Source organism: Nesoenas mayeri, assembly GCF_963082525.1.
Source record: "Nesoenas mayeri genome assembly, chromosome: 5".
Lineage (NCBI taxonomy): Eukaryota > Metazoa > Chordata > Aves > Columbiformes > Columbidae > Nesoenas > Nesoenas mayeri.
The window spans coordinates 67210941-67224599 of NC_137548.1; the positions used below are offsets into that span (position 1 = coordinate 67210941).

At 37.6% G+C, this 13659-nt stretch overlaps 1 long non-coding RNA gene across 1 annotated transcript; it reads right to left on the reverse strand.

Moving 5' to 3' along the window:
* Positions 1-11768: 11768 nt before the first annotated feature.
* On the reverse strand, positions 11769-13543 carry LOC308041515. The gene is made up of 3 exons (XR_013922241.1): positions 13451-13543; positions 12654-12800; positions 11769-11921 (listed from the first exon to the last, which is right to left on the reverse strand). It is a non-coding gene; the product is annotated as an uncharacterized lncRNA (long non-coding RNA).
* Positions 13544-13659: the final 116 nt, after the last annotated feature.

Here is a 13659-nt window from a genome sequence, read left to right on the forward strand (position 1 = left end):
CAGTGTGGCTACTGACCACCCAATGGCACAGTTGGCAACTCACTGTTTCACTGATTTTTCTCTTAGCCAGGATACAAGAGATTTCCTACCTCAAAAGCCTTATGGAACCTCATTTTCTATTTTTGCATTGTGTTATGTTCACTGCTTAGCATCAAAGAAAAATATATCAGAACTACTACTAGATACGAATTAAATACTTGAAAATATATATTTTACTTATCTCTTCTGCTCACAGCATCAAGCATCTTCACTTTATACTAAAAGACTGAACAGTGTGTATTAACTTTCCACTAGCTGACCATCAAAACCACCTTTTTTTAACATTACATCTTCTTTTATCTTTCTTAGATCCAAGCCTGACTATAACTCAGCTGCTCCCATGAAAGCATGAACATGAAGCATGAGTTGTCTAATAAAACCAGACATAGTCCTCTCTAAGTCATTCCAACTTATTTGCAGATCAGAACACCTCAGCACCTCATTTGTGTTCCACTGTCATTTCAGAAGTGGGTATTTTTACTGCACAATTCTAATACCTCAGTTGTTATGTTACAGATCAAAGCCAACTCTGCTATTCCATCATATTTCTCAGGGTTGAGCACTATTTTTAAGTTTCAAGCCCAGCAAAGACACACAGCTGATAGTACATGTGGTAAATAGGTACCTGAATGTAAGACAAGCCTTAAGTCTCATGCGTTCAACCAATATACTTCCCTTTTAAATATGATATTTTCACTCTTACATTGGTATTTAATCCTATATATTAGGAACCAGGGACTACTGTAGACCTCTGAACCATGACTTTTGGTTAAGTTAACATGTGGTGTCCATCCCTCATGTCTCCACATCTCTCCATTACCTCCTCAAAACAAGGGTGCTATGTTTAAGTTCCTTGTTGAGATCCCTAAGATCACACACAGAAACATCTTTATTCCCCACTCATGTCTTCACACTGAACTCTGTCCAAATGGGAAACAATAAGACCAATCTCGGTCACCTTTTTCTTACTAAAAAAACCCTTTGTGCTTTGTTTTGTGATGCCCTTAAAATTCATCCTGTTCTGTCTGCCTCTCAGGATTAAATTTCAATCATAAAAACCAGCATAAATTGCCACCGAGAGTCACTACGTAGTTGGCCCATGGGAACTTGATGTTGTGAAAAATTTGGCTGTGCAACTACCGTATTTCTACAAATCATTTCTATTCTTTCCCTTTATCACACTTCTCCAATCTTCCCGCACAGTTTGTTATTCCTACCATTCCAAGTAATTTAACAACACAAAAATCATCTGGCTTAACAGCAGCTTTCTCACTTCCCTCATGCTGTTTGCTCCCTGCGAGGAGTTACATTACTTCCCATTTTTAGAACCTCACGTGTAATATTTCCCAATACAATAACTCTTTGCCCAATAAATCCTTCTCTGCCTCCACTGCAAAATTAGCACCAGCCGGCCCCAAAAGCAAACAGATCACAGAATAGAAGGGCATGGAAAGGACATTCCTGCCCGAGGATTCAAACATCAAGCTCCAAGACATCCAGCAACTAAGAACAAAACTGGGGTGTGAGGAAGAGGACCAGGCAAGGAATGGATCTCTACCAGCACTTCTTAATTACACACATGCCACTGGCAGAATAAGTTCATCACGTGCTCTGTGCTCCTCAATGTTCATTTACTACCCATATCAGAGCACTAGAAATAGCCAAATTTCTAACAGATTTCCAAGAATAACTAAAAGAAGCACAAAGTGTGGAAGGAAATAGTTAAATTGTTTGCTTTCTTTGAAAAGTTCACTTTCAGCCCAGGTGTGGATGTTTGCAGCAAAACCTACAGACTATATTATGTAAACTAAAGTATATTTAGAGAAAGCAATTGCTACACTGGACTAACACAAAACTTCCAACCCAAACAATCAAGATTACAAGTCATACATCAAAACATCAACAAGAACAGCTTCACATTCCTTGATGTATAAAGCACAATAAGTATTGGACTCTTTTTACATATGTTTCAACTGGAGCAATTAGTGATTACAAAGTATTTTCATACAACAGAAGACAACTTTTCATAGACAAGTTTTCTCCTCATCATTTCCCCCTAAAATTAAAGTGTTAAGAAAGTAGAGGGTATCAGAAGACTTCCAGGAACGTAGGCAAAACAGATAAAGGAAAACCAATAATAAATGAAAATACAGCACTTTAAAAGCCCCATTTTCCTTCATGTAAAGAGCGCAGATCCAAGTGTTATTCTAACTCCGATACGCTGCAGCCTTTGACAGAGTTTTAAAATTGTCATTTTAAAGTCAATTAGAATGAAAAAAGCATCAGTACTATCTGATAGACAAACAGCAACCAGAGAAATAGAAAATCCTTTTAAAAGATAATCACTTGTTTCATCTTTTTCAAGGAAACACAGCAAAGCAAAAGTAAAGCCCCCATAAACTCTATCTGTATCAAAGACTCCAAATTAATACTTTTTAGAGTTATTGATAGCTATTACTTGTTGAAACCGCAAAGTTCAGTGTATTCCTAGAAAATAACATGCATATATATATATTGAGCTGTATAATCAGACCTTACCTTTAGGTCCAATATGAGATTCACTTACTTGAAGTAGACTCAAGCTGTTCCACCGGGAGAAAAACATGCAAATAAATAAAATAACCCCCCAAAAGCGTCCAGAGCAGAGCAAGAGGTGCGGGACTGGGGCAGCCCCTTGCAGTTCATCAGAGCACCTGCCGGAGGAGCCCTTTCCAAACCTCATGGGCTGCACCTGCGCAGGGACCGTCCACCAGCATGACCAGACATTTCCTTCTCAAGCTCCTGTCTCTGTTTTGCCCCAGTGCTAATTCTGTTTGCTAATTCTGCTGTGAAAAGGTGGCATTTTTCCTTATATAGCTACTTAATTTAACAATGTTTTATCGGCAGCATTCAGAACTATGGTTTTTAATCCAGTCTGAGCCCATAGAGCAGAAGGTGTGGGGGGAAAGCAGAGATGAACCGTGACTAGAACAGGTGAATCATATCAGGTTTAAATCCAATGCAAAATGAAAAGTTTACTGCCGTTAATAGAATACATTTGCAACATGGATTAACAGATAGTGTACATACATGTGTTTTCTACACTGCAGCAAAAGGCCTCGATTTATTGTCTAACTTGAGTTTGGTAACTTTAACAAGTTACTAAATACTTACTCACCAGCTACTGAGTATTAAGGGAGGTACCAGATGGATCTTCTCAGTGAATAGAGGTTTTTTTCCCCAGTATGTGATAAATCAGCTGCTTCTCCCATTCGTTTTGTGCAGAATGACCTTTTCGAAGGTTACACCACTTACACTTCAGAATGTGTTAATTGCTAATTCATCAGTGAATTTTCTTGATGGCACTCATTATAATTTAAAAAGAGAACATAGAATCTTATGAATGTAAAAGTTTGGGCCAAGCCTTTGTTCTTCAAAATCTTCAGAAATAATACTATCCCTTGTGTAAACTTTACAGGTAGTTAGAACTCACTGGAATCTTCTACAGAGAATACACTGAAAAAATCATTAGGCTTGTTGCTAATAAGTGGCAATCTTCCCTTCTCCCTGTCTTGGTTTTATCTGTGGTTTAGCACAGGCTAAAACTACACTTTGCTTTTAACAATTCCACAAAGTGCTCCTGCCCAATAAATCCTGCTCATTTTTTTAAATTGGGCCAGTTAGTCTAATAAATGATGTTACCTGTCCTTACAAAACTCGCCTCACTGATGCCCTTAGACTGTCAGCTAAAACAGAATTTTATTAAAAAACAAACAAAACCAAACCAAAATGCTCTTCATTTTTCTCCAATAAGGTTGCTTAGCATAGGAAACCAACACAGGTCAGCTTTACTATTATTTAACATGACAGATAAGATACTACTCAAACTTATCACTGAGGAGAAATAAGGGGTCATGCCTGTTATGAGTACTAAGGACCACTAAGCAAGACCATTTAAAAACTTTGTGATGATTTTTTACAACAACCTTACTCTGACACACATTTTCAGCATCAGAAACATTTAGAATCTATCAACAAAAAATATCATTTCTACTCTCAGAAGCTGCCTTTTGTAGGAGATATAATTAGAGAGATAAGGAACTGTTGTGTATTGATAAGGATCATGGCTAAAAACATTGTGGTGAAACTAGTTCATCCAGCCACAGGAGATGACACATTCAGTATGGGGGGAACTGCAATTTACTTGTCGACGACAAGCCAACAAGCCACAGATCAGGCTGGCTGGCCGATACTGGAGGTGGGGATGAGCTGGAAGGCACATAGCTCCATCTTCTGGCTTGCCCAGCTTGGCAAATAAAGGGGAAAAGCTGAGACCCTTCAATGTGGCCCGGGACTTGTCAAGACTTGTCGTCGTTTTGCAATCACCCCTTTCCTCCCCCAGACTTTTCTCTACTTGGAGAGCTACAAAGAAGCTCACCTAAAACAGCACTGATAGGGAATCCACCACCCCGAGGACCCTCAGCCCACCAGACCCCAGCATCCTCGTCATGGGACACCAGAGGCCACACATTATCGTACAACTCCTGTCACCCATGCTGCAGAGCCATAAGAGTAGATGGATCCCTCATCCTTTTCTTTCTTTCTTTCTCTCCGCTCTTTCCTTATCTCAATTTTTCTATATCCCTATTTCTTTGTCTCTCCTTCCATGATATATTACTATCTCTCTCTCTTATACCTTAATTTTCCTTCCCCCTCTACCACTCTCTTTCTCTCTTTTCCTTTTAAACATATAACATCATCTTAAGCTCTGCGGTTGGATTCTTGTTAAGTTTCATATTATAGCTACTAATGGTTGCCAATACATTGCTTGTAGAAGGATTCTGGCTGTTAATGTATTGAAAAGTTCTGTGATACCATAAAATACTTTTGCCAAGCCACTATTCACTGTAACTAGTATTCTAACATGTACTTTTAGTAAAACTCATAACTGAATTGGACCCCTGGAGTGATTGTCTGTCATTCACTTCGCATAACCATGCAGAATTAGCCCAGAGTTAACTCACACGTGGTCTCATCTGTTGAGTCAGAGTTAACTCGTCCCTCATCCATCTGTTGGGACGGGACAGGAACGTGGAGTGAAATCTCTGCACACATACAATGGATTCCTGAGATGAACAGAAAAGTAGTTTGCTGCTGCTCTATAGACAACTTAACTGTTTTGGGTTGTACTGTGCTTCTCCAGAAGTCATCCAAAGCAACTATTATAGCTACAAACTGGGAAGCCTCACCTTTATCCTTGTGAAGGGGATGGAACAAAAACCCTAGAAACCATTTGCAAACACATTAAGGACAAATAAAAAAAAAATGAAAGGGAAATGATGCCTGACTTACTTGACAGCTTCCTATGATGAAATCACTAGTATGATGGATGAAGGAAGAGCAGAGGATACCGTTTGTCTTCACTCCAACAAGGCTTTCAACACTTGTTCCCGTAACATCCGCATTGACAAACTGATGAATTTTGGCCTAGAAAAGCGGGCAGGGAGGTAGACTGAAAGCTGGGCTTAAAGGGTTGTGATCAGCATCACAAAGTTGGACTGGAAGCCAGCTGGCCAAGTTTTCAGGTGACAAAAAATTGGGAAGAATGACTGATCCAGCAGGTGCTGCCATTCAGAGGGTCCTTAACGGGTCAAACAGGAATCTCCTAAGTTCAACAAAGGGAAGCACCAAGTCCTGTATCTGGGGAGGAACAACCTCATGTATCAGTACATATAGTATTCAAGACCCTTCCTACACTTGTTCCACCTGGAATTGGATCAAATAAAGTGGATAGAAGGGTATTTGTTTAACTACATGACACTATTAGTGGAAAACTTACTGAGACATCTTTTCCCACCACTTTTCTTCTTATCTCAGTTCTTCCTGTTCATTAACATTTTAGAGTGCCTGCTTTTTATTATGCAGGGATGAAACAATTAGAACATTCATGGAGTCATTAGGCATCACCAAAATAGCTGCAAAGAATGATGCTGCTCTTCAGCATTTAACAGCCGTGAATTTATAACATCCAGGTATAAAGTTACAGCAGGAAAACCTTCTATAGTCACCCAGATATCCAGCTCTGGTACAACACCCGGTCTGACCAGTCTATATGTGATTTGGCACCAGTGTGAAATAATTCATTGGAGGCACTTGCAATGATCTCAGTTGTCTGGTCATGGGGTCACACGTCATGTTTTCACTGCTATATCACATATATGTGGAAAACTGCTACAGTCCCATGCGCCAGAGTGCTCACATATTTAGATTAACTTCATGTCAAAATTACAGTTATTACTAAGGCCATTCACTGGTTGTAATATTAACCTGTCTCATGAGGCACTTGATGGAGTAAATTACACGTATGGATTACAATGGATGTGTGTCACACTTCCTGGCACGTGTGTACTGAGATAACGTTTGTGTCCTCAACTCTCTTGTATTAGCCCCGTAATACACTATTGACAATAACATTATCAAGGGTCAGTCACTATGATCACAGAGCCGATGGAAAGAATAGCCAGACATTTATAGTTAGATGTTTTATTTTTTCTAAGCCTTAACAATCAGGAAACTGTCAGGAAGCCAGATAAAGTATCTCTAACAAAGTGACGCCTCAGAGAGTATCAGCCCATGCTGAGAATGGTGTTTATGCACCATGGCAAACAATGCTGAAAATAATTCAAGACAAATGATAGAGGAAATGCAAGGGTAAAGCCCAAGACTTAAAAATGTCTTCTACCTTGTCTGGAATCATTTATTGTGGTACTGATACACATTGGTCTAGCAACAGCTTCCCAGCTGATACCACATCTCATTCCACAAGGTTCTTACAAGCCCTTGTAAGGGCTACTACTACAGCAATATCACATAACGCTATTTTAGTAAATAAATGAGTGATTACCCAAAGTTAGGTTGAAATGTTAATAAAATCATATCTAAAATGCATAAGGCATATATGAAAAGTGCACTTTAACTCACCTAGCATGACCATTACTATTGGTATTTTTATGAAAAACAAAATGGGAAAATAAGCTTTGTAACACTAAGTAGGCCACTTGAAACAATGAAGTTTGAGATACAGGTAAAATTTTTGTCTCTCTCTCAAAGATTCTGAAACACAGCTTCAAAGAAATCTTTTTACTCTATGTAACACCATAGCAGCATAGTAACTGGTGTTCTAGTGTTCATCAGCATATTATATTGCTCATATTAATCATTTTAAGGAATGTTCTCCAATGAAAAGCTTGAATCTCACTATGTCAGAGCAGCAATTTCTAGGTTGACACGGCCCAAGTCAGTGTACTAATTCATGAAAACTTGCAGAGTTTACATGATGGTCAAAAAGTACCTTACACAACGCATTGTTCATACCTTTGCAGTGTGTTTGTTCCCAGTTCTTACATGAACGAACAGTATTTTATGATCTCACTCTTCTCATTAAGATGCTTAATGCATATACCACTGTACTTTTGCTACAGCAGAAGAACGTACCTACTTGTAACCTAAATAGTAAAATAACATGAAAAACAGTAAGGAAGCAATCATATAATAACGTTCCAAAACTCATTGTCGGATCATGCACATGTAGTGTTAATTAGCACTATTGGCTCAAGAACCACCTGGTTAATGTGTAGTCTTAATCAATATAACACCATCCACCTTCTTATACACCGAATTCCAGTTATGACCCAGGGCTGCTTGTCATCATATAACCCAGGACTATTTTTTCCAACAAGGACAGTGACACTGGCCAATTTGTTATTGCTACAGGATGAAACTTATGATATAAGCAATGAGTAGATAATTACCAGCTCCCTTTTCTTTGACATGCATCATTGGGAAGCCATACCTGTGACATATCACCTGTAATGAAAGTATCACATATAATGCTTTGTGCGCAGCACATCTCAGTAAGTGATCCTGAAAAAAAATACACATATATATGTGTGTATATATAAATATAAATATAAATATAAATATAAATATAAATATAAATATAAATATATATATATAAAAGAATAGTCTGTATGATTAAGTAAAAGAGGGGCTGGCACCAGGATTGTAAAGTACAGGATCCATCAGCGCTCAGTAAAATGATGATTCAAGAATGGTGGGTGGATGACGTAGGGTAAGTCATTAGAACGGGGTCACAACAAAAAACTCTTTGTTCAAATGCATTGAAGTATGGAGGGATGGACCAAGTTCTATCACCAATCCATAGGAGAACACTTGACAGTTTATTTTCTAGTATAATGGAGCCTTTTGTGAATTGGATATATTGGTTACGATCCCTATGACTAGTAAGAAGGAAAAGGAGCAAAACCAGCAACATGGAAGAAGATGGTGAAAAGCCTCTGGAATCTGCCAAGCAGGCAGAAAACTAATATATCTCAGCCTTCCATATCTTGAAACATGTTTTCAGATTTCAGGAGAATGTATGGATAACAATACCAAAGAGAAGAAGTATTAGCACACTGTTAAAATAAATATGACAACCAGAGGACTACTGAAAAATAGACCAGAAGTATTGAAAAAAATATAAGGTAACATATTCAGTGAACAATGTGTATTTCTCTTAAAATTGTATTGATCCACATTATGGATCAAGACCCAACTGTGCTGTTCAAAGACAGAAAAACCACTGCTCTTAACCCAACAAAAATAGGGAACGTGCACAAACAAAGCTGGATAGGAACACTGATAGATACTGCAGATCTGGTTAGAAGGTTTTAGCTGGTTTGTAAGTTATGATCTGTACTTCATTTTTATTCCTACAGTGGATTAGGAAACCTCTTGTAAATATTTTGTAAATGATCAGCCAATGTGCAGGGGAGAATTTGTATTTAGGAAGATATATATAATATAGTTAACCTGGTAACTTTGTATCAATCTCTGGAAAGAAAACCAAAACAAACAAATAATTTGTTTGGGTTCCCAGGTCAGTTTCACCACTTGTGGGTTGCCTTGAAACCATCAACAATAACTAGTAGTTGTCTCTAAACTTCTATATAGCATGCACACATTTAAGAACATAGCTGCCCATAAACAGAGAGAATTTTAGGATGTCTAAAACTAACCCCAAAGTTTAACTAAATGCTGTAAAGAGTACTGTAGTTACGGAATTATTTTGCTTTCTTTAGAAGATTAGATGCTTCCATAACTTCAATTTACCCATTTGATGCAAAACCTTGGAAAACCTGAGAAAAATGAGGTCAATTGGAATTTTTTTGTAGTCCTTTTTATCTTAATTTTGACAATATGTATGAGATGATATATAGACTTTTTACTGGGATTTCAGCCTTAGATGCCTCCTATTATGATTTAAAATATATTGAGAATGACAGCTACATAAAGTGGGGAAAAAAAGGCTAAAATACACCTCAATAAAACCAGATTTTCAAAGGTACTGAGAACCTACAAGTCCTATCAATTCAAACAATGCTAATTAGTATGCTAGTGCAGTAGGATTAATTATTCCCTTGGTTCTATTTGCGACCGTCTCAAGGGACAATCCTCAATCTTAAGTCTATTGCTGTTATTCCCTTTAAACAGGGCAACTAAAGAGACAGCCACAATTCTTCTTCTATAATAAAGCAGATTTTTAAAACTGCATTTATTTCACAATTCATTGCAATTACCTTAAAAATCTGTGTTATGTTCAGCAGCTATTATTCGGCTAGTTTAAAGACAACAAAAATTAATCAGTGATGAGCTATCTTCCAGTAAATATTTTAAGTGCATTTGTATATTCAGGAAAAAAAAATAAAAGATAAAACATATTAAACTACATGTGGATTATAAGCATGCTACACTTGGAAAGTATTATTATCTCAATCTCTGCACTGGGGATTTGCAACAATAACCTCAGGGTGATCCCATGGGGAACTGACCCATCAAGTCAGCACATGAGATTATTATATACGTAAATTCTTACCGATACTCTAGTAGACAAATATCACATGGACCTATTATGATTGTCACATGCATTGTAATAGTCTTTGATGTATCTCTGCCTGCAGAGCATCAAATTTTTCACAACTTAAATAGAAAAAGACCAATCCAGCTTTTCTTCAGGTACCTAAACATTATTTGGATGCCTAACTTAAATCTCGCAAGTTTAACAGTTTTGACTTAGTGACTAGATCATGTATGGAGAATTTCTAGCTACTTGGTGACGTTTTCTTTTTTCATACTGTACAAAGGCAACGTATCTTCTTCTTTGTCCTTCCTTGTTTCCCAATAGCCACATCTGCCATGGTCACAGTGAATCCATCTCATTCGTTGCTGTTCCACTGGCTGCTTTGGTTGTTTTTTCCCCCCATAAACTTCCTGTGGTCACATTGGTGTCTCTTCCACTCATAACTGTGACACTATATTCAGAAATCACCGCTGTAAAGAACAATAAGTGATTAGCTGACACATTTTAGCATTGGTATTGTACCAAAACTAACTGAAAGTTGAGATATGAGCCATGGCTACATTCATCATTAGTGTTGTTATTCACCTTGAGTCTTAAATGTCAATCATGCACTCAAAATGCCACTAATTAGGGTTTTCCTTTCAAAGTGGAATGCTCAGATGATCAAGCAGCATTGATATTGTTAGGCATATACGCAATTTCTTTTGTTCCCTTCACATTCTGTAGACCTCTAATGAAGCATTTATCCCATACACCTTCCCACTTGCAGCATGGAATTCTACATTTTAACCTGAAATATCACACCACTATTTTTCAGCACAGCATCAGACTGTCCTTTCTTCTGCTTACGGCTCATAGAACATATATAGTGGGCAAACAAATTCTGCTTATACATCCAAGTTTTTACAGGTTGCGTTTAGTTCATTTTATCAGCACATTAATGAATTGCATGAATAATCTGTCAGTCCAGAGCCATACCGATGCATTTAGCTATACACATATATACAAGATTTTCGAACGTGTGTATCTAATTTTAACTGGTGATGAAATAACAGCCTGATATTCCCAGTCCTGCTGGACAAGCAACATTTTTAATTGCCTTTAAGTTTCTGAAAATTAAATTGGTGAGAAAATCCAGTTCATGAGGATTCTCTTTTTTATACAGAATTAGAACGTATAAAATGACATCTATTGTATCAAGGCATCTCTTGGATCAAGCACCTATACTTATATATGCAAATATACTCATATATGCAAACATCCAGTGAGCCAATTAAGCACTTGACTAATTTAAAACACATGTGACTAAGTCACACTGGATGGATGACCCATTTAAAAGCTTAAGAGCTTTGATTTTAACAACAGAAAACAATATTGCTGTGTCAAGCTTTCAATCTTATGCAGAATGAAGTGTCAATGGGCAAAATCACATTTCAAAATACAGGTTTTATTATAAGCTATTAGCTAAATGCTTCAGACAATGCTGTTAATAATACGGAGGACAAAGGCAGATAAACATTAATAACCTCTAACTTGAAAGAAAATAAAATAAAAGCAAATGCATTAACAAAATAAAATTGTATTTATATGCAAAATCATTTTAATAATGTTGTTTCTAGGAATAAAAATACGAAATGGAGATATCCAGAATTCTAAATACAAGTTTGAATAACTTACCACCTGAAAAGTGCTGCGCTTCTTATTCTTCTATTCTTATTCTTCTTCCAGTTATCTCAAGTATATTACCACTGTCTTTCTAGCACTAAATGTGAAACACAACTACTTGATGATGGAGAACTGTTTATGAAAATTAACACGTTCTTGCAAAACATGAATATAGACAAATGATATTCTCTTCTTAGTAAAAATACTGCAAAATATCCTTTATTCTGGCACCGGTGTATCCGTTGACATTTACTAACCACATACGCTATTGAAGTGTGAAGACATGTCTGCTCCAGAATCATCAAAGTCTTTATTGCTTATGTAGAACAGAAGAAGAGGAAAAGAAAAGTATGTTGTTTGAAACATAGAAACCATTATTATTATTTTAACACGCTTTTCTACCTCTGAGGTTAGTAGCTTTTTCTAGTGGTTTAAATTAAGACCATTCCCAAACAACTACAGCAGAAAGTTTCAAACACACAAAAAAACCAGGTTTCCGATCTGCATTTTCCTAATTTTCTTCTACAAATGTTTTCTCTCTGCTACGTATCTTGGTATCTGCGTGTGAAACTGATCTCATGATTTGTGTTTAAACTCACTTTAAATACAAAAAAAACCCCCACCAAAGTACAAATGCTAAGCGTTACGACTTTGAGTTTCACAAAATCTGAATTAAGGGTGTAGTTTGGATTATGCCTCAGAAAGACAAGCAGCAACATAGAACCCGTCTCCCCAGGTAAATATGATTAATTCCGAGTTGTTTGAAGTTTGTTTACTCAATGCAAATATAACAGGAGGCTCACGCAGGCAAATAAGATGCCACAGGAATCAAATATCAAAATAGAAGGGGAATGTAAATAAATAAATAAAGATATCCATGGTAAGGTTCCTGTGGAATTTCTTCACTGAAAAGATACAGGATTAAGGCAAGATGAGAGAAAAAACTTGTATTTGTTTCACACTTAGCTTTGCATCTGACCTTTGTTATCGAACGCAGTTGCTAAAGTGCGAGCAGAAAAGCCAAAGTGCAAACATTTAGGAAAAATACCTGCCCTTGATGTTGCCACCTGCTCGCTCTTGGAATCTGTTTTGCGCAGGTTCTTACCCAATATTTAATCTCCTCTTGTTTTTCTAGGCACAGATGTATATATACACGTATATCCTTCCCTTTAGCATTACAGCCATAAGAAGAAGCCTTTATAGGAAATGAAAGAGAAGCAGTTTTTGCAAGTTACTCTTACTTTGAAACAGACTTGTGACATGTTTACCTACAAGTGTTTGTTGACAAAAAGTGTTAAACTTTAAATGAAAAGCAAACAATAACTCTTTATGAAAATGTCCACATTTCCCCCATCTTGCTGGTTAAACAAACTGAAATATCCATTACTTGATTTTGGAAGAACATGTGTATGCACCCCTAATATTAAGTCCATAGGACTTGCCAATCAGTGTTTTCTTATGAAAAGACCGTTTTTTTATAAAATAGTCACCTTGAAAAATAACCCAGCGTGTTTTCTTATTAATTCAGAAGTGGGTTTTTCAAGGTTACAAGCTCAGAAATGTTGTTTACAACTGGGTGCATATGAATTATGACCAACGTTAATGCATCACCTATGTCTCATTTGAGGTACAGATAGGAGAATAACTATTTAACGATACACTTGGCCACCTCGATTCTGCAAGCGAGACATTTTTACCCGCTGAACCAAACCCTCCCTCCGAAACTCCCTCAATAATTGCAGTTTCCACAGGTCCCTCATCCTGTAATTTCCGACGCCACTGGAGAAATTCCCCCCGATCAGCAGCTTTAGGAAGCGCCGACATCTCGAAATTGAAAAGGCATACCGAAAATAAAGTTGTTTACACAGCTCCATAGGGTTAATTACAGACATTTGGACTCGAACAAGGACAGCCTCCAGCCGCACTCTCGCTCGCCGCCGCCCCCCTCGGGCTGCGGGAGCGGCTGCACCAGCGCACCCACCCCCCCCCTCAAAACGTCTGATTGACGTTCCTCTCGCCCACTCAGCGCTCGCGTTGCCCGCTGGGCGCGACGC